This window comes from Pinus tabuliformis, chromosome 8, assembly GCF_031772625.1.
Source record: "Pinus tabuliformis cultivar Carrire ecotype Pingquan chromosome 8, CPIR1, whole genome shotgun sequence".
In the NCBI taxonomy this organism is placed as follows: domain Eukaryota; kingdom Viridiplantae; phylum Streptophyta; class Pinopsida; order Pinales; family Pinaceae; genus Pinus; species Pinus tabuliformis.
The window spans coordinates 866,339,277-866,365,763 of NC_142294.1; positions in this window are offsets into that span (position 1 = coordinate 866,339,277).

Consider the following 26,487-nt stretch of genomic DNA (forward strand, 5'->3'; position numbering starts at 1 on the left):
CTAAGGGATGAACTGGTTAAAGGTTGACTTCCCCTACCTCTCTTTCTCACTGACCTGGAATGGTTTCTAAACACAGTATTTATGTCATCATAAGGTAGTTAGTAGATGTCTCCCCTAGCCAGCAGATGGAGGGTATTTAGGAGGTCTTCAGGGACTCCTCTGAGCAGAACCAACTTCAGAGACTCGGGGTCAAGTGTGCACCTGGCCCTTTTATAACTGAGTTGAAACTTTTCTTCATAGTCTTCTAAAGATTCATCACTTCCCATGGTCATTCATAAGATTTCTTCCTTGGTATCCTTTGACCTACAGTAGTCCCGATATTTGTTGTTAAAGGCTTGCTGCATCTGAGCCCAAGTTGTGATGTTGTTTCCAGGTAACCCCATGAACCAGTGTAAGGCTGCATCCTTGAGGGTAGAAGGAAACAGTTTCAACTTCTGCTGATTTTCTACATAGTCATAGGTTCGACAAAGAACAACAAATTCAAACAAGAAGGTATCAAGATCTTCCGTAGTCAATCCATGGAAGTGAGGTAAGGCTGAAGGACTTATGTTTTTCATTTTTGTGTCCCCATTGGTCTCTTGGATAGGAAAGAAACCTTCTCTTCTTTCCCCATTTCCTCTAACGTTTCTGTTTTCAGCCATGGTCTCAGGAGGAATGGTTTCTTGCTCTTCGTCTATTATAGGATCTTCGTATATCTTTGGAGGTTCACCTATAGATTCTTCTGAATCACTACCACCAAAGAAGAGAGAAGGGTGACTTAGTGATGTGGTGGGGCTGTTGGGTAGGAATTTTCCCAAATTGTCTCTATTCCTACGAGGCATGAAAGGAAATCCCTTTTTGGGTGACTTTTTGTTTTTTCTTTTCTGCTTGTACCTGCAAAATTGACATGGATTGAACAACAACTTGCAACTAACTGAAATAAACCTTGCTGAAATGAAAAGTGGGGAATTGAAATGAAAGCAAGAGATGACTAATCTATTTTGCTGAAATGAAATTGCAGAATTGAGATGAAAGCAGGAAATGCCTAATCTATGCTTGCTGAAATGAAATTGCAGAATTGAAATGAAAGCAGGAAATGTCTAATCTACTTTTTCATAATTGAAATAAAACAACTACTCTACTCTTACTGAAATAAACTACTTCACAGAATGTTGTAGTAGAAAATAGAAGAAAAGCAGTAATCACAAAATACTTTGATGCTTCCCCGGCAACGGCGCTAAAAAGAGTGGTGAGCTCCAGTATTGCAGCAATAATGCTACAACTCCTGGGGCTTCTTTCTTTACTTTTATCAAATCGGTAGTTCGTAACAAAGTTGGAAGCGACGGTGTTGTATGCACAAGTACTAGCTCTTACTGTAGGCTATCACTTGATCAGCTGGCGCAAGTTCGATAGGAGCTCAAGCCAACTTCTATGAGTTCTCAAAAGAATCTTTTACTGTGATGGAAGAAAGCTAACTCTATAGGGGCTATTCTACTTGCAGAAAGAGAAGGAAAACTGAAATGAAACTCAAACCCTAGAAAACCCTAGTTTACCCACTAACCCTACTTTTGCAAGAAAAGAGATGGAAACTACTGAAATGGGTGCCATTGACTACTGAAAAGGTAAATTTCATTTATTCAAGCTACTTCTGAAGAGAAATGAGAAGAAATCATCTTTTTGTACTTTTTAGCATTTTTATGTGGAATTATTATGCTTGTGATTTATCTAATTATGATTTTTCAGAGGTTTGGTGGCAAAGGAAGATGGAGTTGGCTTTTGCAGAAGGTGAGGAAGGTGTGGAGAGGTCCTAAGAGGCCCCTAGTACCCTTTTGAAGACTTCCATTGTGATCAGACTTTGAAAAATCACTCACAGGAAATTCTACATGAGGCTATAGGAGATCTACAGGAGGCTGCAGGGGATCTAAAGGAGGCTCTACAGGAGAATCTACAGGAGGAGGCCGAAAGTGGTTTTTGGAGGTTTGAAGGTGGAAAAATGATGGGAAAGGGGAAATGAAGGCTGGATGAAGATTTTGAGAGGTCTATAACTTGTCAAGTAAGATCAGGAACGAAAGACATGGTTGGATTTTTTCAAAGGGCAAGAAAGAAACTTTATGGAAAAATGCAGAAAATATGGAAGATTGGCGAAATGTGGCGAATAAGTTCGCGAATATTGGAGAAGAGAGTTAGTGCTAGCTGTTTGATGGAGGGATGGTGAGCTAGGATGTCCTACAAGAGATCTGCACATGCACTTAGCAAAACTGACCATAGAAAGAACTAAAATTAGAGTTTTGTCTAACTTAACCTAATTTTTGACCTAAAAACTAGAAAAGGCTTAACAGTACCTTATGAACATAAAAGCATGTGATAAAACCATGGTAAATAAATAGGAAATGATTTAAGCATGTGAATCTAAACTAATGTCAACTTCTCCAACTTGAAATATCACACTAGCAGTTGCATTGGAAGAGCAAAAACTGTGCTTTTGGTGGCAACAGTAGTGCCTTGACCTCAAATCATGGTCCCAAGGAGGGAGAAAGGAGATCAAGACCTATTTTTGACCTTTTTCGATCTTTTTCTGTCACTGCGGCAACTTACTTAAGCAACTTGAAGCAAAAACAACTATTCTAACCATCAAAAGCAACCTAATTTAAAAAAGCAAGATTAACCTAAACAACAGAAATTATCTCATGAATGAAAGAAAAAGCATATAAATACACAAAGGAGGTGCTGGGAAACTTGGGTTGGGCCCTAACCCAAGAGCTTCAGCCCTCTAGAAAATATCAATGCTGGTTCAAAACTTGGTTCATCTTCATTTATCAAAAAATAGCAGTTACATCACAAAATTGTCTTCAAAAAGAGCTCGAAAATGAGCTGAGTACAATGCTGCACGAAAGTGTGAAAATATATCAAGAAATGGCTAACCTACTGAGGCTTGAAGCCTTCTTATTTATACAAGTGGGGACTCCCAATAGTCCTCCTAAACTTAAGGAACTCGGCTGCCTAGAACTGAAGATAACAGCAGCCCTACTTGACTTGCTCGGCTGCCCCTTGGAATCATCAATGTGGGCCTTTGTACTCCGAGCTGCTGGTGGAGAATTCGAGGAAGGGGTCATTAATGAAGGAGACACCCCTCCTACAAGTCCTCATCCCTATTTCCTCAAGTTTGGCTGCCATTTTGCTCATAAACTCCTGGTTCTTGTCCAAAATTGTCCGAAAATTCTGCAATAAATACTCATTAGACTACATGGCAAAGTGACTATCCCCATTCACTCTATTGACATAAATATATTCAAAAACATGCACAAAACTATTGAGAATGGTGGATTAAATGAAAATAATAGGCAGAATGAGCCCATATAGTTACCCATTTCTGGGGCTCATCACCAAGTGCTCTCTCAGCATGTTGCTCAACTTCTCTTCCTAATGGTCTAGGAGCAAGAGGTTGATTTTCAATGTTTTAGATGGAAAAAATTCTACCATTATGATATGATTAGGACTTGATTCAACTAGGCACAAGTCATTCCAAGGATTATCTTTATATTTTTTCACCAACTCATTAAGAGGTATGGTGTTGGGGGGCTGGTTCTGGAGGATTTGATGAATTAGGTCATCTTCATCAAGTTTCCCCCCTCTTATGATAGTATCTAGGGTACAGATTGGGTAGGATGTGGTATGGTACACTTCATCTTCATCTTCATCTTCCTCTTCCAACCATAAGTGTAATTCATTCTCTAAGGATGGTTGAGCAGGAGGATACAAGACCAATTGTTTGGACAAATGTTGATTCTTAATGGTCATGTTACCAGCCATGCAACTTATGTAAGCATCAGTAGTGGCTAGCCATGGCCTTCCAAGGATGAGAGGATAGCCACTGAATTTGGGCTTGGGCTGGAGAACGAAGAATTCAACAGGGTACTCCCAGGAATCTTTAGAGACCATCACATCCTCAAAAACTCCCTCAAGAGCTACTGTGGATCTATCTGCAAGTTGCAATACTATTGTGGTCTTCCTCAATGATCCTTGGAGATTCAGTTTGAGCATGTTATCCTTACTCATCACATTTATGGCAGCCCCAAGATCAATCAAGGTGTGGGGGACAATGATTCCATCAATGTGCACATCTACCATAAGGCTCCCTGGGTCTAAATACGTTGGGCAAATCACTCTCCCCAACATTAATTCAGACAATTGTCTAATGACATTAATGGTAGGGTTGTCTTTCTTTCTCCTCCCAGGATGTTTGAAGAATTTATCCTTGATTATATTGTTGTAGATGGGGACATCCTTGATGGCTTGGAAAGTGGGATTTTAACACAAAAAATTTTCAATTCTCCCAGAATCTCAGTCTCTTCTAGGGTGTGAAGACTAGAGTCGATCAATATTTCAGGAAAAAGAGGTTGATTGGCTTTAGGAAGCACTCTTCTAGACCTAAGGTTGATTTCTTGAATTTCCACAACATAGGCAGGGTAGGATGTCTCTGCACCATAGACCTGTTGTGCTTGCTTGTTGTTCAGGTTCGGATTTGGTTGCGCAGGCATATGAGGTTTCTTAGGCAGAGAAAGATGAAGGAGTTGTGGTTGAGATGGAGGTGGAGGTAGTAAGGCTGGAGATTGGTTGAATGGGGGCCTCCACCCTTGTGATGGGGTATTCCACTAAGGTTGTGGGGGAGAATATGGATGAAATGATTGATTGGAAGGTTGGGAATGGTATTGAGGTGCATAAGACCAGGGAGAAGGTGTGGACCATCAAGGATGAGCAGGACGACACCAAGGGGGAATGGATGCATTTTGATTAGGATTGTAATATGAATAATATTTCCCTTGCATGTCCTGCTCGTACAATTGAGGTCCTTGAGGCCTCCTTTGGTTGATATAACAGATTTTTTCTGTCACACCTTTAGTTCCTTGATATACAACTTTCAATCTAGGAAGAGAAGGGCACTTATCTATGGAGTGGTTTTCCTCATAGACTGAGTAACCTCTATAACATTCAATGGAAATTCATTCTGGGGTGCCTTCTAGTGCATCTAGGGAAAAATGTAGCTAAGTCTCTCTCTAATTCCTCCTGCTTCCTCTTGATTTTCATGGTGTCCATTTGCAGAGCAAGGGTATGCAGCATTTCACTCTTAAAGTCCTCCAACATATTTCCAATTTCACTCTTGATAGATGTGTTGGAGGAGGATGAACTAGCCAAATATTGACTAGCCCTACCCTTCTTTCTGGCAGCCCTGGAATGATTTTTGAAAACTATCTTGATATTGTCATAAGATAGTTGATAGATGTCCCCTCCAAACAACATGTTTAGGGTTTCTAGGATATCTTTCCTGATCCCTCTAAGGAGGACTAACTTGAGTGATTTAGTGTCAAGGGTGCATTTGGCCCTTTTGTAGCTAATTTGGAACCTTTCCTCATAACCTTCCAAGGATTCATCATGTTCCAAGGTCATTATGAAGATTTATTCTTTGGTGTCCTTGGACCTACAATAGTCCCTATACTTGTCATTAAAGGATTGTTGCATTTGAGCCCAGGTAGTGATGGTGTCCCCAGGTAAACCAATGAACCACCACAAGGATGCATCCTTAAGGGTGGATGGGAACAACTTCAACTTCTAGTCATTAGAGTTATAATCATAAGTTCTATAGATGACAAAAAACTCAAACAAAAAGGTATCAGGGTCTTTTGAGGTTAAGCGATGCAAGTGAGGAAGGAAATAGGAGCTTATGTTTTTCATCCTAGCATCTCCATTAGTCTCTCTAACGGGAAAAGCAACTTCATTTCTATTTTCAGCCGTGTTTTAAGTGTGTGGAAGGGTTTCTTCTTCTTATTCCCCAATAGGCTCCTCAATTATCTTTCGTTGTTCACCTAATGGGTCCTCTAGCTCCCCTACAGTTGGAATTAGGGGACTTTTGAGGTCTAAAATGGGCCTCCTAAGGAAATTATAAAATAATAGTCGAAATAATAAAATAAGATTTGATTACATCATCAAAGTTTAGAGGGAAAAGAGAAAAAACTATTTTTTCAACTTGTATTTCCAACTTATCTCCCTATGGGTTTTCTCAAATTTTGAGTGAAAACACTTGTTAGATGCATAATTTGATTACTCATCCAAGGAGTACCCATGTTGCATACTTTCAATGGACCTTGCTACATGAAAAATGAGAAATACACGAAAAATGTGATTGCAATCACGTTTTTTCATGTATTTCTCATTTTTCATGTAGCATGGTCCATCGAAAGTATGCAACGTGGGTACTCCTTGGATGAGGAATTAAATTTTACATCTAATGAGTAATCCCACTCGAAATTTGAGTAAAACCTTAGGGACATAAGTTGAAAATATGAGTTGAAAACGTAGTTTTAATATTTTATTATTTTTTAATCTTTTTACTTTTTAACTCCAAAAATGGTGAATCATCCCCCATGGTTGACATCATCATCTTGAATCCTATTGGTTATTATAACGTTTATTTTGTTTGTACATTTTTCTTATGAGGCCCATTTTAGACCTCAAAATTCCCCTAATGAGAGAGAAGTTGATAGCCACCAAAGAAGAGGGAAGGTTGATTGTCTGATGGTGTGGGGGTACTTGGAAATTTTTTCCCTAAATTGTATCTACTCCTTCGAGGCATGAAAGAAAATTTCTCTTTTTTTTAGGTATTTCTCATAATCACTTGCAAAACATAAAGAAAGAATAAATTGAACTATTTACTGAATTCAAAACAGAAAGAAAGCAGAAATTGCAACTATCTATTGAATGCAAAATAGAAAGAAAAGTAGAAATTGCATCTACCTAGACATCTCCCAGGCAACGACGCCAAAAAGTGATGAGCCTCAGTATTGCAGCAAGGATGATGCAACTCCTAGGGTTACCAACTTTACTTTAGCAACCTAGGATTTTGTACAAAATTGGAGGTGACAATGCTATATCCAAAGCAAATGCAACATTCTGCTCATGTCACTTCTCAACTAGCGCGATAGACCACTGGGGTTTCAAACCAGTCTTATATTGACTAGAAGAAGTTTGACTACTGACAGTGAATGTAAAGATAGTTCAAATACAGGAAAGTAAATGCTTGTCTATTTAGGAAATGAAAGTTACTAAATGGAAAATGCCATGAATAATTTTGCTAGGAAATGACACAAATTACTTGCAAAAAAGAACTAAGCTAACCTTGCATTTTATCATCTAACTATTTGAACTAATTGGACATGGGAAGTTGTTACATCATTTTTTCATATATGCATGCACTAACTATCTCATGTTGCATTTGTGGAAAAATAGTCTTTTAATTTCTAAATTCAGAAATGTAAATGCTATGTTATGCTATCTAATCTTGCAGGAGGAAATAGGCATGGGAGATTTGGTCTCATGTGGCACTTATAGGCATGGAATCTAAGATGAGGGACTAACATATACTCAGACTAGAATTTTTTATCAAAACAGGGTCAAATAGGTTGCTACAGGAGATCATGTAGCTACTACAGGAGATCTTGTAGCTGCTACAGGAACTACTACAAGATGTCCTAGTTTGCTACAGGATGTCCTAATTTTCTACAGGAAATTAGCTTAAAGCTTTGGGAGGGCTAGAATAGTGGAATAAGGTGTTGGAGACATGTATGACAATGATAGAAGGTGTAAGGAAGGTGCACATTACCCAAGGCTAAGCCCAACACTCCAGGGAGATTGTATTCGCCCAAGGTGGTTGTTCACGGTGGCTACAAAAGAGAGATTCGAACTATGGGATGGTATGCCTTAGAAGAAGGTGGAGAAGACTTAGGTGAAGCTAGTTGGATGAGTTCCTCCCTGCAAATCAACAATCCCTGCAACAATACTTGTTTTCCTCTTCATCTATGCATCAATATATACCAACATGGAAAAGATGAGTTGAATTTTGAGAAAGCTAATCTATCTATTGTTGATGGCTAGATCTATGGAATGGAATTCCTTCTAAGCTATGGAAAACTTAAGAAACAAAATAAAAATTGCAGGTGCTTCCAAGAAATCATAAACAATGATCTATAAAAATCGAACCTAATCTATGTAATGACCAAAAGACATAATCAAAAGACAAACTCTATTTTTGAGGCTATTAAAGTGGGGCCCTCTAATCATGATCCCACAAGGAAGATGAGGAAGAGGCCATTATCACAAGATTTTCTGAAGTAATTTCCTTCACAAATGTATCAATGATCTACTTCTTCAAACTAATGGGAACAAGATTAAGCAATCATTTAAATACTTTTCAAGCTAAACAAAACATAAATAATCTCAGCAACTAACTATCATCTTAATTTGACAATATGGATACAAAAAGAGGAACTTATGTTGCTAGGGTTGGGCCCTAACCTAAGAGCTTCAACCCTTTGAGTCAATTCAGTGTTGGATCAAGGTCAAATTTCTCATTATCAACAAAATGTCAAATACAACATAGAAAATAATAGTCACAATGTTTAATCTCAAATTGCCTCTAGACTACATCGAAATATTGAATCCTAATGAGTCCCTTCGATCTCTTACTTATACAAACTAAAGCTACCAACATCTTCCTAAAAATAGGGAGACTTGGCTCCCTAACTTGAGAATAACGTGTCTTTGAATGTCACTGGCTTGGTTGCCAATGAACTCAGATTGCTTGGCTGCTAGTAACTCTGAGCTATTGATATAGGGTGGAGGAATCTTTGAATGATTTGAGGAGTAAAAGAGGGAGACCAATCTCCTAAAATCTCTCTTTCTTGTCCACCTTGAGTTCTTGCACTTAAATTAGCCCAAAATTGTTCCAATTCCTTCATTTAATACATATTAGGCCACATGACAAAGCAACTCACCTTTACCCTTCTCACTCAACAAAATAAAACAAAATATGTAAATAAATGTGAGAAAAGTCAATTTTAATAAGCTGGAGAGTGGAATTGTGACCGATATAGTTTACTTATTGATGAGCCTCATCAGTACTTAAATCCCCTCACTCTGAGGATTGCAATGCACTATCACTGATTGTAGTCAACAATTGGATACTGTTGTTACTGTATTGAGCATTATTGCATACTGATAAATCACCTTTTGGTCCTGGATGTATGCAAAGATACTTTGTGCGATCATCTAAGATAAATCTAAACGCTCTTAGGATAATTGGATGAGCGAATATGGGAAATATATGGATGATCCCAGTAGAACTCCATGCGATCGCCTGGGGTTCAACTGCACTACATAAACCTTAGCCTCTTGGACACTCCCTTAGACACCATGTGTGAGCGTCCGAGACTTCCCGGAAGCTCTCTTAACCATATTGTGCCAGTGCCTAAGGATGAAAATACTTTGTTATTAGTGTGCGTCTAAGAGTAAAAAATCCTAGGCACGTATGAGCTTTGACCCTATAGTTTTAGACCTTTTGCATGATCTTTCCTTCATCAGACTTATGCGAACTAAAAAATATAAGAGAGAAGAGATTTCTTAATGATTGTATCAAAATGAGCGTGAGATCTCTTCTATATATAGGCTTTCATGAGGGTCCACTTGATGTTGAGTCTAACATGTCCAATTGTACATGTGCTGAGGGCTGAACTACTCCAATATAGATGAGTAAATAAATAAATTCAAAAACCAACTTATGCTTGTCCAAATAAGGTGATCATTAGGTCAATTTTGGTCCTCTCGAAAAGATGAATCTATTTCAATTTTTATATTCATTATATGAGCTTTCAAAAGTGGAATTTGACTGCAGTTGCATAATTTTAACATGATATGTAGAATTTTCTCTACAAATCAGCTAGCTCACTGATATCATGTAGAAATTTCACCTGCAGATCCAACTGATATATGCAATGTACTAAAGCATAATACTAGATCTACATCTACCATAAACTTAGCGGAAGCTTAATTGAACATGGGCAACATCAAGCATGAACACATATAACTAATAAGAAGGAATCAATCACACATAACACAGAAGATATAACTTGGGAAAAGCCTCAGCCTAAAACCCCAACTTTGTATTATCATACATAGGATTTATACAAAGCCTTAGCTCTCACACAACTAGCCAGCTCTTAGTACAATCCTCACAGATGAAGGTGGAAATACATCAAGATTACACAAAGCCTTAGCTCTCACAGCTAGCCAGCTCTCAGTGCAATCCTCCTGGATGCTCACAGGCAATCAAGACTTCTCCTAAGCCTTCTCCTCTGCCCTTCAAGCCTCCTATTTCCTTGCGCATTTTTTCCTGGGTGATCCTCCTGTTACCAAGTGTAACACTGATCTCTCACATTGATCTCACACCCTGTAAAACTGCACAATCTTCAAGGAACCTTAATCCTTCTACTTGGATGATTTCCCTTTTTAAGAAAAATATTCATCCAACTGATAGTACATTGTCCCTCCTCTGATCTCAATTGGGTCTTTCTCTGAACTGACATGCACGAGTTATTTATGAGAGAATATTCAGTTATTTGAAGTGTAGCAGTTACATGCATGCAAGCATTAACTAACTGAACTCACTTAATTCAAAAAAACTGTTTAAATCAATTATAACTGGACTTGACTCAGTTAACTGAGTCAAATAATTAATACTCAAATTAGAACTCATCCTTGTCTCTTTAATTGATGGATAAATTCCTCAATTAATAGATAAACTGTTGCATGTACTCACATAGACTTCATGTTTGATTTTTCACAACTAATTAACTCATGGAGAATTAATTTATTTATTTTCAAACAGCTGTTAAGTTCAAATTTGAATTTTACTTCCTATTTTTAGTCCAGGGACTGACTAAAATAGGAATCCATCCTAAATTGCTAAAAATAGAACTTATATTTTTAGCAGTTCCATTTTTCATTCCCTGTTGCCCAATCCAGCACTCGTACCCAAACTGCTATTTTTAGCAGTGATATATTTAGCAATTTCTTGTTGCCATTTTCAACACTCCCTCTCAACAAGAAAGGCTTCCTCTCGGACCCAATCCTGTACCTTCGAAATGTTCTGCATGCAACACCTCTACCATGTGTGGTTGCTCTAACAACTCTCGGAAAAAAAAAACTCCCAACTGACCTCTCTGTTGGGCCAGAAACATACTCTGATGTTGAAGCTCTACCTACTGCTGACAAGTGCTCCCTCTCTGACCTCTACGCTACTACAACATCTCCATGCATCTCGCACTGTTGCACCCTTCTTTGTGCTACCTTACACTATGCAACACACTTGTGCCTCTCGCATTGCTGCAGCCTGCATGCTTTGCTCTGTCCTGGGATTCCCTGCACTATAGCTCTCTCTGCCACTCCATCTACATTTGTCTCTACGCAATCAGTCAGTTCTGCTACTCCTCATCGGGGTTGTCGTAGCAAAGTTGAATCAAAGAGGTTGGGTACCTCAAGGATCTTACCCCTCCTCCTTGGGACGATCACTCCACATCGCCCCACCTCCTACCTAGAGGTATGGCTACATGTGATCCCTCTGCCCACCTGGCTCGAAGTTTCCCCCTACTAGAGGTCTCTACATGAGTAGATGTCTCTACTCGATCTCCACTCAGCTTCCCTGTTGTAGCTGCTCCAAAACCTCTTGAAGCTACTCCACCAATCGTGGCTCCTCCACAATCGTCTGAGACTTCTTCTGGCGCTGCATGTTGAGAGGTAATTTACTCTCCCGCTCAACCACCAAGTATCTAACCTTTGCCTTGCTCCTCAAGGCTTTGCATGCATCTTGTACCTCAAGTGCATACAGGTTCTTGGCTAGCACACCAATCTATTTCATATTTCCCGCCATCACAAAATTTTCTGGGAAAAGGGTTGATTTTAAATTAGCGATATCTCCCTCATCCGAACTCCGATTCAGCTGATTTTTTTTTATTTTTTGGGTAATTTTCCACAAGGAATCCAAATCTACTATTTGTTTCTAAAAATTTTGTATAGAAATTTTCAGATCTCCTTTGCAAACTCTCGGCCCAAAACTCAAAACTTTGAAATCTCCTCTCAATATAATGTTCTTCCTTGATCACCTATACTCAGATACCATGTAGAATTTTCTCTACAAATCAGCTAGCTCACTGATATCATGTAGAAATTTCACCAGTAGATCCAACTGATATATGTAATGTACTAAAGCATAATACTAGATCTAGATCTACCATAAACTTAGCGGAAGCTTAATTGAACATGAGCAACATCAAGCATGAACACATATAGCTAATAAGAAGGAATCAATCACACATAACACCAAAGATATAACCCGGGGAAAGCCTCAGCCTAAAACCCCAACTCTGTATTACCATACATAGGATTTATACAAAGCCTTAGCTCTCACACAGCTAGCCAGCTCTCAGTACAATCCTCATAGATGAAGGTGGAAATAGATCAAGATTACACAAAGCCTTAGCTCTCACAGCTAGCCAGCTCTCAGTGCAATCCTCCTGGATGCTCACAGGCAATCAAGACTTCTCCTAAGCCTTCTCCTCTGCCCTTCAAGCCTCCTACTCCCTTGCGCAGTTTTTCCTGGGTGATCCTCCTGTTACCAAGTGTAACACTGATCTCACACCTTGTAAAACTACACAATCCTCAAGGAACCTTAATCCTTCTGCTTTGATGATTTTCCTTTATACGAAAAATTTCATCCAACTGATAGTACACTATCCCTCCTCTTATCTCAACTGGGTCTTTCTCTGAACTGACATGCATGAGTTATTTATGAGAGAATATTCAGTTATCTGAAGTGCAATAGTTACATGCATGCAAGCATTAACTAACTAAACTCACTTAATTTAAACAAATTGTTTAAATCAATTATAACTAGACTTGACTCAGTTAACTGAGTCAACTAATTACTACTCAAATTAGAACTCATCCTTATCTCTTTAACTGATGGATAAATTCCTCAATTAATAGATAAACTATTGCATGTCCTCACATAGACTTCATGTTTGATTTTTCACAACTAATTAACTCATGGAGAATTAATTAATTTATTTTCATACAGCTGTTAAGTTCAAATTCGAATTTTACTTCCTATTTTTAGTCCAGGGACTGACTAAAATAGGAATCCATCCTAAACTGCTAAAAATAGAAATTCTATTTTTAGCACTTCCATTTTTCATTCCCTGTTGCCCAATCCAACACTAATACCCAAACTGTTATTTTTAGAAGTGTTATTTTTAGCACTTCTATTTTTATCAATTTCTTGTTGCCATTTTCAACATGATACTTATTTGAGAATCATCAAGAAGGTCTAATACTCTCTCATAATAGTTGCAATAACATTTGTTAGTCCATGCATTCATCAACCATTCATATATTCATCAAACATGTCAAGGTTCGTAGACGTTATACATCATATAGCCAACATAAAACCAACAAATAACCAACATAAAACCATGGGAATGAAGCCATAAGATAACCATCATAATCAATACATATGCTCATAGAGCACAATAGAAAATACCTCTTATTAACATATGAAAATGCCAACCAAGTCAGGGACTTCCACGTACCACCTGGCCATAGACTAGGCTAAACCAAATATTTCTTTCATCCAGTCACCCCCATGCCATATTCCAAGCCCAAATGTGGGATCTCATGGAATAAACAAAACATAACCAAACTAGGGCTTCTAGAGGCCAAACCACCTCAACCCTCAACCAGTGATTCTACCTCACAGTCATACATCACTAACCATCACCAGATCGGTCTCTATTCTAGTTGTCCAGGGCTCCAGAGTGTTTGTTCCAACCTGCCTTCCAAGGCTAGTAATTCAACCCACAACTGTCCTCAGCCTCTAAAGTGTTTATCCAACCATGGCTTTCAGGACTAATAACTCAACCCACCAAGGTCTCTATAGCATTTTTCCAACCAAGGTTTCTAGGACTAGTAACTCAACCCAAAATTTTATAGGACCTCCAAATCATTTGTCCAACCAAGGCTCCAGGAACTAATAAGTCAACCCACAGCCATAAGGAACATGAACACCAACCAGAAACAAAATGTAAAACCCACAACAACATGGCTATGTAGGAAATGGAAAGGCTAGGAAAAACCAATGTCAATCCAGGAAATCCTCCATGCCAATGACATCTCATAACCAAGAAACCACATGCATATACGATGCAGGCCAAAACTAGCAAGGAAACCATACATGCAACTCGATACCTGTAAATAAATCCAGTTGTAGTTGTCGATCATGTTATTCCCTTGTGATTTTTTTTCTTTCCTTTGGCTTCCTTCTTCAATCCAAGTGAATACTAGAGTGCTCCAAGCATGCTCCAAGAATACTCTAAGCATACGAGAGTATGAGAGAGAGCCATAAGTGAATTGAGAAAATCTAACACTAACTAAAAGCTTCAAACAAAAAAATCCATGAACTAATACTTAGAAGCCTTTTTATCATTGAGGCCTCTTTTTTCTTCATTTTCCTCTATTTTCCTTTAAATTTCCTCTCACATGCAACATTCGACCTTTCATCTACCTTTTCTCCTACTTTCCATTATTTTCATAAATAAATGTCAATAAATGCCTTTTTTATTTTCCAATACCTTTTCCTTTGCCAATTTCCCCTAACCTTAATAAACCAAATGAACACCAACTACGACATTTTTCCCAGCATTCAACTTGGAATAGGTGTCTTATGTAACAACCTTAGTGAAAATTCCATGTAATAAACGTTAATAAAGGAAAAAATACCACGTTTGATGGACACTTATTCCAAGCTGAATGTTGGGCATGACATCCTAAGGGGTGTTCATTTGATTATTTATGGCTAAGGAAATTGGCAATGGCTAAGGCTTTGGAAAGGGAAAATGACATTTATTGGCATTTGTTTATGAAAATAATGGAAATTAGGAGAAAAGGGAGGTGAAAGGTCACAAGTTGCATTTGAGGAGGAAATTGAAGGAAGAATAATGGAAAATGAAGAAAATAGAAGCCTCATTCATAAAAAGGCTTCTGAGGATTAGTTGGTAACCTTTTGTCAGTTGAGTTTTTGAGCTCTCTCATTATTCTCTCTCTCTCTCTCATACTCTTGGACACTTAGAGTTTCTTGGAGCAATTTTGGCATTGGAGCAAGAAAGGCAAAGAAGGCAAGAGAAAGCAAAGATCAAGCAGGGAAAGCTAGGATCAATCAGCTACAATAGGCTTCATTGCAGGTATCAACTTGCATGTGCATTTTCCTTGCTAAATTTGGCACGCATGGTATTGCATGTGGTTCTTTTCTATCATGGCATGGGTTTTTTCCAGGTGTGACATTGTTTCCAGCCTAGCCTTTCCATTTCCAGATATCCATGGTGTGATGGGGTTCTCATGTTTTGGTTGAGATGGATTTCCAGATGGATTCAAAGATGAGTGAGTTGGATCTCTGAAATTATAGAACATACGCCCTAGTAACCCTTGATCTAAATTGTGGGTTGTGGTAAAGCCAGATTTTGTGTTGCCTCAGATGGCCTAGGAATTCTTGTCAGTGAATGGTGGGATATACGGTAAAGCCAAGAGGTGGTTTGATCTCTGTTGGGCCTATTAATTCCAGGTTTGGGATATGAGGTAAAGCCTACAGAGTGGGACTCATTTTAGGGCCTAGTGATCTGGGTTTGGATTGTGGTAAATCCTGGGAGACTAGGAGACAAGAAAATTCCTCACGGTGTAGGTGGAGAAATTCAGTGACATCGATGCTTGTTTGGCCTAGTGATCAGGTGAAGATCAAGGTAAATCCTATTATGATTTTCTCATTATATTGGCCTAGTGATTAAGGATGGATTGTGGTAAAGCCTGGTTTCTATTGATGAGGGTAAGGTGGTTTAGCCTCAGTATGCCTTGGTTTCTTATTTTTGTTTGAGTCCCATATTCATGCTCGGAATATGGCACGAGGGTGATTGGTTGAAGAGATATTTGGCTCAGCCATTATATGGTCGGGTGGAATGTGGTAGTCCCATCTCCAGTTGGTTCATTGCATTCATTAATGAGAAATTCATTCCCATGATTTTCATGTGACAATTTAGTGATGTACATGTAGAATTTGATGGATGATATGTTTATGGTATTTCTGTTCCTATTATTTTGGTTATATGTATATTTTACGACCATAGTTATGTATGGCTCCCAACATGTTTTCAATTGTACATGAATGGATAATGTGTCTATGACCTAATAGATGATAATGAAGCAAATGACATCAGGGAACAATGGTTCATAATGATACTCATATAAGTATGATATCCCTACACTTAATTATGTTGTTTACACCTGTAGGTTACATGTTGATGATATGTTTAACGAAATGCCTAACATGGCTAGTAGGGGTCTTATGAAGGTCTTGTTTGACTTATTTATTTTGCATCATTGTTTCCCTGTATTTTTGATGAGCCTCATAAATGGGTAATTACATGGGCTCATTTTACCTCCTAACCTAGTCAAATCAACCATTCTCTGAGATTATTATATGATTTTCTTATTATATTTATGCTTATAGGGTGAGTTGAGTTAGTTATTATCCCATGTGGTCTAATATGTATTTAATGCAGATTATTGATGGATTTCGAGGTCAAAGTCAAGGATATAGTGGTCAAATTGCAGCAATAACTCGAAGTAGATAAGGAGAGGACTTATAAGAGGAGATCCCCCTCATTTATTGCTCCTCACTTCGAATTCCCCTTCATTTAGCTTGGAGTACAAGCAGTTGAATCATGCACTAGAAGGCAGCCAAGCAAGTGGAAGATGATTGATATTTATCTTGAGTTTTGGGAGCCAAGCCTCCCTGATTTTAAGGAAGCTATTCGGTAGCTTCAGATGTATAAGTAGAGAGGCCTAGAGCCTCACTAGGGTCGACTTTTTTGCTTGTGTAAACTCTACTCAAATTTCGAGCTTACCTTTTTATGACATTTTTATGTAATCTTGCTATTTTTTGATAATGAAGATGGAATCCTTTTTGAGCTAGCACTGAGTTACCTCAGAGGGCTGAAGCTCTTGGGTTAGGGCCCAATCCAAGTAGCCAAGCTTCTCTTTACTTGTATTTGTATGCTTTACTTCAGTTTGTAGATTAGTTTGCTATTAGATGTATTTCTCTTATGGTTAAGAATAGGTTGCTTTTGATGATTTAGTAGCGTGCTTCCATATGTGCTTTCTGTAGTAGGTTAAGCAGTGATCATAGAATATTCAAAAGGCTAGAAATAGTGCTTTGGGCTCTCTTCCTCCCTCTAGGGCCATGATTTGAGGCAAAGACTCTCTTGCTGCCCCAAAAACACTGATTTTCTTCATTCCTAGGACTTCTAGTGTTTGCAATGCTCTAGTAGGTTGATAGTCTAGTTTTTCTTTTCTTTAGATCTTCTTTATCATGTTAACTTCCTGATTTACAATATTCCTCTTTCATGCTTTCCTTTCTTATAACATTTCCCAACATTTCCTTCTATACATCATAGTTTAGGCCATTTAATGCAAAACTCTGTTTTTCCTAGGATGCAATCATTTCATTGGTTGCTTGATTTTCTTGGTTGACTGTCAGTTTCTATGCACTATATCTCCTCCAGTAGTAGGAAAACGTATGAGAAATCACACCCTCCATCTGATCCATGCCCTATAGGTCTCCCAAACCTCACCTCAATTTTGCTCTAGTTTCCTTCATTTTTCATAGAACTTCTTCCTCTCTCCTTGAGCAAACCTAATCATATTTCTCTCTCCTAGTGATTCATGGCAGACCTTAGGCACCCTAACACCTCATTCCAACCTTCATCCACCTTTTCCACCCACTCTCACACCCTCAAAATAGCGAAAATTGCTCTCGGCCTCCTCCTGTAGGCCTCTTGTAGTTTCCTTGTTTTCCTCCTGTAGTTTTCCTGTGTCCTCTTGTAGTTTTTCCTGTAGGATTTCTTTTAAAGGCCGAGTGTGGGAAAAGCCTCCAGAAGGCCACCTAAGACCTCCTAGGACCTATCCACGCCATCCTACATCCTCCCAAGCTCCAAAACTGCCCTCTAACGCGACATGTTCGCTGCCACACTCACACACAATAAAGTAGATGCATGTTAAATTTACATAAAAACACATAAAAATCCAAAAATATGTTTTTTCACTTATTTACTTCCATAAATAGCATGGTTAGATGTTGTTTACTTCCTTGAGTAGGTAATGGCATTTCTTTCATGGTTTTCATAGTGTTTTTGGAAAAAGTAGAATTACCTTGTTAACTAGGGTTTACTAGGTTTTGCTTTACATTCCAGTCTTTCTCCTTTCTGTAGTTAGAATAGCATCTATAGAGTAATCTTTCATTCCTTTCATCACACATAGAGCTTCTTCTGAAATCTATAGAAGTTGGCTTGAGCTCCTAGTGATCTCGCACTAGCTGACCAAGTGACAACCTGCAGTGAGAACTAGTACTTGTGCATATAGCACCGATGCTTCCAAGTTTGTTACGAACTACCGGGTTGATAAAAGTAAAGTTTGAAGCCCATGAGTTGTAGCATTCTTACTACAATACTGGCGCTCACCACTTTTTGGCATCATTTTCGGGGAAGCGTCAGAGTATTCTGTGATTACTACTTTCTTCTATTTCCTATTGCAACATTCTGCTAATAGTTTATTTCGGTAAAAGTAGACTAGTCATTTCTTTTCTTTCAGTTCCGCATTTTCTTGCATTCCTTTTCAATTCTGCAAATTTCCATTCAGCAAGTTCATTTTATCTAGTTGCAATTTGTTTTGTTCAATCACAATTTCAGTTTTTGCAGGCACTTTCAGTGTGGGGGAAAAGAAACAAAAAAAACCAACCAAAAATATTTCATTTCATGCCTCATAGGAGTAGAGATAACTTAGGAAATTTTTTTCCCAACACCCCCACTGCTTCACACAGCCAACCTTCTCTCTTCTTCGGTGGCTGCAATCAAGAAGAACCCTTAGGTGAACATCCAGACATATTTGAAGAACCTATAGGGGAAGAAGAAGAAGAAAACATTCCTCTGGAGCCAATGGCTGAAAATAGAAATTCCAGGGGAGATGGAAAGAGAATAGAGGGAACCTTCTCCATTCGGGAAACCAATAGAGACACCAAAATGAAGAATGTAAGTCCTTCATCCCTACCTCACTTCCTTGGTCTGACTACAAAAGATCCTGACACCTTCTTGTTTGAGTTTGTTGTCATCTGTCGAACATATGACTATGTAGAAGATGAGAAAAAGTTGAAATTGTTCCTTTCTACTCTCAAGGACGTAGCACTGCGCTGGTTCATGGGATTACCTAACAATAGCATCACAACTTGGGCTCAGATGCAGCAGGCCTTTAATAACAAGTATCAAAACTATTGTAGGTCAAAAGATACTGAAGAAGAAATATTCTGAATGATTATGGAAAGTGATGAGTCCCTAGAAGACTATGAAGAGAGGTTCCAGCTCAGTTACAAAAGGGCCAGGTGTACACTTGACCTTGAGTCTCTGAAGTTGGTCTTGCTCAGGGGAATTCGGGAAAACCTTTTAGACACCCTCCATCTACTGGTCGGGGAAGATATCTACCAACTATCCTATGAGGACATAAAGACTATTTTTAGAAACCATTCTAGCATAGCCAGAAAGAAAGGTAGGGAGAGTCAACCCATAGCCAGTACCTCTTCTTCCAATTCATCCATTAAAGGTGAAATTGGAAACATGTTGGAAGACTTCAAGAGTGAGATGCTGCAGAATCTTGCCATGCAAATGGATACCTTACATATCAAAAGGAAACAAGAGGAAGCAGAGAGGGCTTTGGCCATTTTTTTCCCTAGATGCACCAGGAGGCATCCTAGGAATGAATGCCCATTGAACTCTATAGAGGTTTGTTCAATCTGTGAAGAAGATCATTCTATAGATAAGTTCCCTTCCTTGCCTGGACTTAAAGCTATATACCAAGGGGCCGAAGAAGTCACTGAACAGATCTATTACATAAACCAAAGGAGGCCACATGGACCTAGACCATACCAGCAGGGGATGAAAGGGACATCTCAGGCATACTACAACCCCAACCAAGTCACCTCCATACCTTCTTGGGGCCCCCCTACTCATCCTTCCTAGTCCACACCTCCTCCTTGGTCCTTCACATCTCAATATCATGCCCAACCAACCACCCATTCATTTCAATCCTATGCTCAGCTGCAACCTCAGTGGAATGCATCTCATCAGGAGTGGAGGCCCCAATATAACTCTCTTCCAGTGCTTTTGCCTCCACCACCTACCCAACCACAGCCATTACCTTCTGCTCCACCAAGGCAACCCCAAATGATTGCCCAGCCAAATCCGAACCCGAACAACAAACAGGCTCAACAAGTGTATAGTGGGGAACCATCATGCCCAATTTATGTTGTGGAGATTCAAGAAATTAACTTGCGATCCAGGAAATTTCTCCCAGATAGCCAGCCTCCACCCAAGGAGGTTGAGGAAGATAAAGAGGAAAGCGAACCTAAAGCAAATCCACCCTTTCCTGAGAGACTATCCATGACAATCTAGCCTACCCGAGAAGAGACTAAACTCCTAGGAGAATTGAAACATTTATGTGTGAATATACCACTTCTCCAAGCCATAAAAGATGTGCCTATATACAATAGGTTGATCAAAGAGAAGTGCTTTAGGCATCCAGGAAGGCGCAAGAGAGATGCCCCAACCATCAATGTCATAGGACAACTGTCTAACCTGATGTTGGGGCAGATAATTTGTCCAAAATATCTGGACCCTGGAAGCCCAGTAGTTGATGTACACATCAATGGCACAATGGTCCCACATACCTTGATCGATCTGGGAGCTGACATTAATGTGATGACAAAGGACACAATGCTCAAAATTAACCTCCAAGGCTCCTTGAGGAAGACCATGACAGTGCTGCAGCTAGCAAACCGCTCCATAGTGACCCCTAAGGGGATTGTGGAAGATGTGATGGTCTCCATTGATTCTTGGGAGTACCCTATTGATTTATTAGTTCTCTGGCCAAAGGCAAAGCTCACTGGGTATCCTCTCATTTTTGGAAGACCCTGGTTGGCTACAGCTGATGCCTACATCAGCTGCCGAGATGGGAACATGACCATAAAGAATGGGCACATGTATAAGCAATTAATCCTATATCCTCCTACCCAACCCTTGCTAGAACATGATCTACCTCTCTGGTTGGAGGAGGAGGGTGAGGATGAAGTTCATTCTGCATCACTTTGTACATTAGAAATCTCCATGGGGTGGAAACCACAAGATGAGTATGATATGATTGAAAATTTGATTTAGAATCCACCTCCCAGTGTATCACCATTAGAAGACAGTAAGAAAAACCCAAAACAACCCCTCAACTAATCTCTGTGTGGCCTGTTAGGTTCCTATACCAATAGGGTTCATTTTTCATGATTGACCAGGGAAGTGCCAAATATGTTCATCTTATCATGCTGCAAAGGTTCCATATTTCATATACATGTAGAGAGAATTAAAAAATGTAAAGAGGGTATGCCCTAAAAGAAAACTCAAAGGGCAAGAAAAATCAATTGGTCAGAAAAAATAATAGAAATGAACCCCAAAGAAAGACCAAGAAAGTGGCCAGTCCAAATGCCACTGCTATCTTGTTTGCAAGTTCACAGTATGCAAATATTGTTGTTTATCACATTTGATGGATGGCCCAACAGTTCAATATGGACCACTCCGTATTTAAATTTGTTGTTGTAAAATAGAGAATGAATATCTATCCAAATAGCTTAAACTTGGCAAATGAGTAGACAGATAGAGAAAGTAGGGAGCCCAACTGCTTAATCTGGGCCCTTGGAAGAGATAAGGGTAGATTTAGATAGGAGGGCAGTCAAAAGAAAAGAGGACAATCAGGGTTTGCCAGTTCAAGTGCACCCAATCAAAAGGAAGAAAATATGTTAGGTATATTAGGCTAGGTAGGTAGTTTGAGGTTGCAGAGCCAAGTTCATGATCACTTTTGTCTTGTCAAAGAAGATTCATCTCATCAATGACATTGGCACCATGGTAGTGGTTTGGTGGTATAACAATGGAAGCATGACTAACTCCCCTTTATCATTCTCCCAGAAATCACTCACTAACATTCCCTCAAGGACCATGGGATCTGCCCAATAGTCCTGTTTCACTTCATTTCATGACAAATGCTGAGTTGAATCTTGACTCCACTTAGTGAAAAGAAGCCACATTTCTTGTGTAAAAATCATCATTTCAAATTCCTCTCATTTCCCTATGCCTAAGTTCATTCCACAAGCTTGGCATTTGTTCATACAGTTTCATTCCACAAAATCATATTAACATTTAACCTTATTATATAGCTCCCAAAATCTTTTCCCTATCCCTATCATATAAAAAACTATATAAAAAACCCCAAAAAATATTAAATAACCCTACCCATTGGCAACTATAGCCATATACTACAGTTTTGGGGGAATATTTAGTCCATCTGGGACTAATATTAGCCCTTCCGCATCTAAACCTTTCGGATTTGTTTAAACCCCTCGTTAAATAAATAGCCATGTGCCCCCCTCATGCATAAACCTCACCATTTTTACCCTTTGCGCTTATATACTTCGGGTTTCTGTTTGATATTTGGTTTAATTCATAACCACATGACCCGAGCGCAACCACAAAAAACCCACAAAACCAAAGTTTTCACCCCCGCGCATCATAAAATATTAAAATACATGGCGGGTCCCGCGTCCAAGCTGCTCGCCGCCCGTAACGTCCCATCCGCCGTCCGATCCCGAGCGTTTAATCCAACGGTGGGCGGCTATATCGGGCGCCCCGATCTGCCGGAGATTAGCATCCGGGGGATGGGCGGTTTTACTGCCGTACCCTCGCCACACGTCGATCTCCCAGCGTGATCGGAGGCCTCCCCTACAATACCACCCTGAGCCAAAGGCGGTGCGGGAGAAACCAGAAACCGCCTGCCTGTCCCTTGACGTCACCTCTCGTCACCTACCACGTCACGTCCACGTCGGCCCACCGCTGCCCTTTACCACTGCCACCTCATCCGCCGACGTTACCGCCCCGCCGTTGTGTCATGCCACGTCACCTCATACACGTCGACTGCCACGTCACTTCCGTACCCGCTACGTGCCAAAAAATGCGTCATGTTGACGTCATCCCCCAAAAAAGCGCCAAAAGCGCCAAAATGTCCCAAATCCAATAAAAAGTCGTGAAAACGACTATTTTGTTTGTTTTTAATATTGCACCTGTGGAGCTTATTGCATGTGATTTTACGTTCAATCGCCCACCAGCCTGCACACTGCGTCCACCTGCGAATTCAGCTCCGTAGCTCGACTCCACAACACAAGGCATCCCTGCAAAGTGCCCTTGGCGCCATAAAACTAGGTATTTACCCGTAGTTTGCCTCTGAACCCTATTTTTCGCAGTTTTCTCCATTAAAGACGTTTGAACATCTATCAATTCAAACCAAAATCCACTATGGCACCTGAAATCCCACCTCTAAATTCACTAATTGACCCCCTGTTCGAGAAAAGCCCGGCAAACTTGCCCTTCTCTGCAAAATGCCCTGCTAAAACACGTTTCTAAGTTTTGTTTCGCCGACACACTCTGCAAATTACCCATTCATTTACCCCCTCTATCAATTCTCTGCTAAATTGCACTCATTTCACCGAAAAATCACCCCCATTTCCTCTGCAGTGTACTCACAATCTGTAAACCCAATCAATTCGTTTAAAAACCTGTCTGAATTCTGCAAGATTCTTGTTTCACCTAAGACTATACACAGTGAAGGCTGGCTCTATATCTCAGCTCATTCCACATAGCCTCACAAGCATTCTCCACCATTCTGTTGTTGCATCAATCTAAATTTCAAATTACAGACCCAAGGCATTCAAAGATGGCTACCCCAGCAGCCTTGAACATTGCTCCTCTAAATGCACCTCAAAAGGAACATGAAGCATTACCCCTAGCTGATAGGGACCACCTTATTCAAGATTTGGCTGGAGACAGAAACCACTTGCAGACCTTCTGTCAGCTCAGAAACAGTCACCTGAAAAATAGTGATATTTATGGCATTTGGGAGTCTAATTTTCCCATTTACTTCCTCCCTTCTGTCAACATTTTCCCTCAGATAATTCGTCTCTGTGCTAAAAACTATGAGCCAAATCAAAGAGCAGTCAAGTCTCCATCTGGGAGCACCCTCTTCCAAATAACTCCTGATTCCATTAACCAAATGTTGAACTTCAAGCAAACCCAGCTTCTGGTTCCCCTCTCTATGAAATTCCTGCTTGATGAAGGTCCTAAACTCTCAAGCTCAGAGATAGCCCGAATTGCCAAAGTTTTCATGAGAGCAGACCGCCAGCCTACAGGGCCACCTCCCTTTCTCTATGAATGCTTCAATGAAGTGGGCAAGTTACTAGTTGATATGATATCCTATGTACTAGGGTTCAAAACAAGTGAGCACATTGATCTAACCATATTGGTCTTGCTATCTGCATATAGCCTAGGGCAGCCCCCTGCTGTCAAGTACAACTATGCCAAATTTATCTCCAACAAAATACATGACCAACTGGTAAAACTAGACAGGGAGGGAGTTTTCAAATATTCATCATACATTTATCATCTATTCATGTTTTATCAGCCAGACTGCTTCCAATGCCCCATCAAAAGATTGGACTCTAAAGGGGAAAAGAGGTCTGTAATTTTCTGGACTTCGGTCTTTCATGAAGTCAAGAACTCCCCCTACTCTTACTGTGAGTTTATTGACTTGTTTGTCTATCCAGTCTCTTGTCTCCTAATGAGAACTCCTCCTGCTAGGCTCTCCTATGACATGCAGAAAATATTACAGCTTTCAAAGAACTACAAAATAGGTGACTGGTACTTTTACCAGAATCACACTGTCATTAGGATCTATGGCTGTGAGCTCTGTCCCTACAGGCTCCCAAGATATGTACCAATGAGACTGTTTGCCTTGGAGTATTATAGGCAACTCATCAATTCAGATTTAACTCATTTTCACAGTGCCAAGAAGAAGGCTCGCCTGAAATTCAAAGACCAACTAGGCCCCTTTGTCATGAACAAGAAAGAAGGTTGGCAAGATGCTGATCAAATATTGGGGGAGAAACTCAAGTTGAAAAGGAGTTTTTGGTGGGTTCCTTATGACCCAGATGGCTTCATTAGTGCCAGAAAAGTAAAATATAGGCTGACAGCCTATGAACATTGTAAAATCCCACAAATTGAACAATATGCCAACCAAGATGAGTGGGTGGCAGGGACACTAGTTGAGGAGTTTACCCAAGAAGAAATTATGGAGCAAAATGTCAAAGATTTGGAAAAAACTCTTGACTTGGATTCTTTTGAGCAGGTAACTTTCAAACTGCCACAACAAGTCGGAGAAGGCCCATCAACTGCTGCAGCTTCACAAGCTGCCCAACAAAGGTCTACACCAGCAACAGGTACAGCAAAAGGCAAGGAGCCAATGGATGCAGAACATGAAACAATGACAGAACAGCCTGCTACCTCAAAGGAGCAGAGTCAAGGGCAAGCCCCTCCATAGCAGACTGAGCCACCACAGATTCCAGCATTGCAAACTCCTGCCAATGAAGAAAGAGGCAAGAAGCGAGATAGGGAAGAAACTACACCAGCTAGTGGCTCAACACAACAACCAGAAGCCAAAAGACAAAGAGTTGATCCTCAAGTTGAGGAAGAAATTACTGAAGAAGTGATAGAGAGCCCGAGGAGTGGAAGAGAAACAAGCCAACAAATAGCTACCAGCTCATTTCAGCAAGAGCAAGAGAGGTAGCATGGTATGGAGGTCTCTTCCTCAAGGCAGCAAACCAAACAACCGCCTAGCATCAAATCAACTTTTATGGAGATCAAGGCTCAGAATGAGTTGTTAAGATTGCAGCTATATGATCAATTCCTCAAGGCAACACCCTCCAAACATCAGAGATTAATGGCAACTTATGACTTCAAGGAGGAAAAGATGATTCTGAGTCATTTTAAGCCCAAGATGCCACAGCCCCAGACAGTTGCAGATTATATAAAGACAAGCTTAGAGGTCCTCTCTAAGGACATACATCCGATGGATCAGATAGAGCTGCACAAACAAATGGGTGAGATGGTCTATGCCACTCTAGCAGACAAGGCCATGCTGGCCCATCAGCTGAAGGAATCACTGAAAAATACAAACACTCAGTTGGATTTGGAAAGAATGTCTTCCTCTGCCAAAGATAACCGAATAAAGACATTGGAGGAAATCATTGTGGATCTAGGGCATGATCCTAAGAAGGATGCCAAAGCCATCCAGGCCCTCATAAGGAAGAAAGAGGATGATATTGCTGCACTCAAAAAACAATTGAGGCTGCCTTCAACTATGCACCCACAAACTGCAGAACTTGTGCAAGAGAAAGAAGGTGAGGATACAATGGATCTACGTATGCAAATGAACTAGAGAATAATTCAGATGGAGGGAGAGTGGGAGAAAGCATTGCAAGGCAAGCAGGGAGAGTCGACCTCCCAGCCACCTCAAACAGCTCCAACTGTGGTCACTGTTCCTCCTACACAAGCAGCAGCAATCCCTCCTATCATCCCAACATCCAAAACAACTGCAACAACAACAGCACCTGAA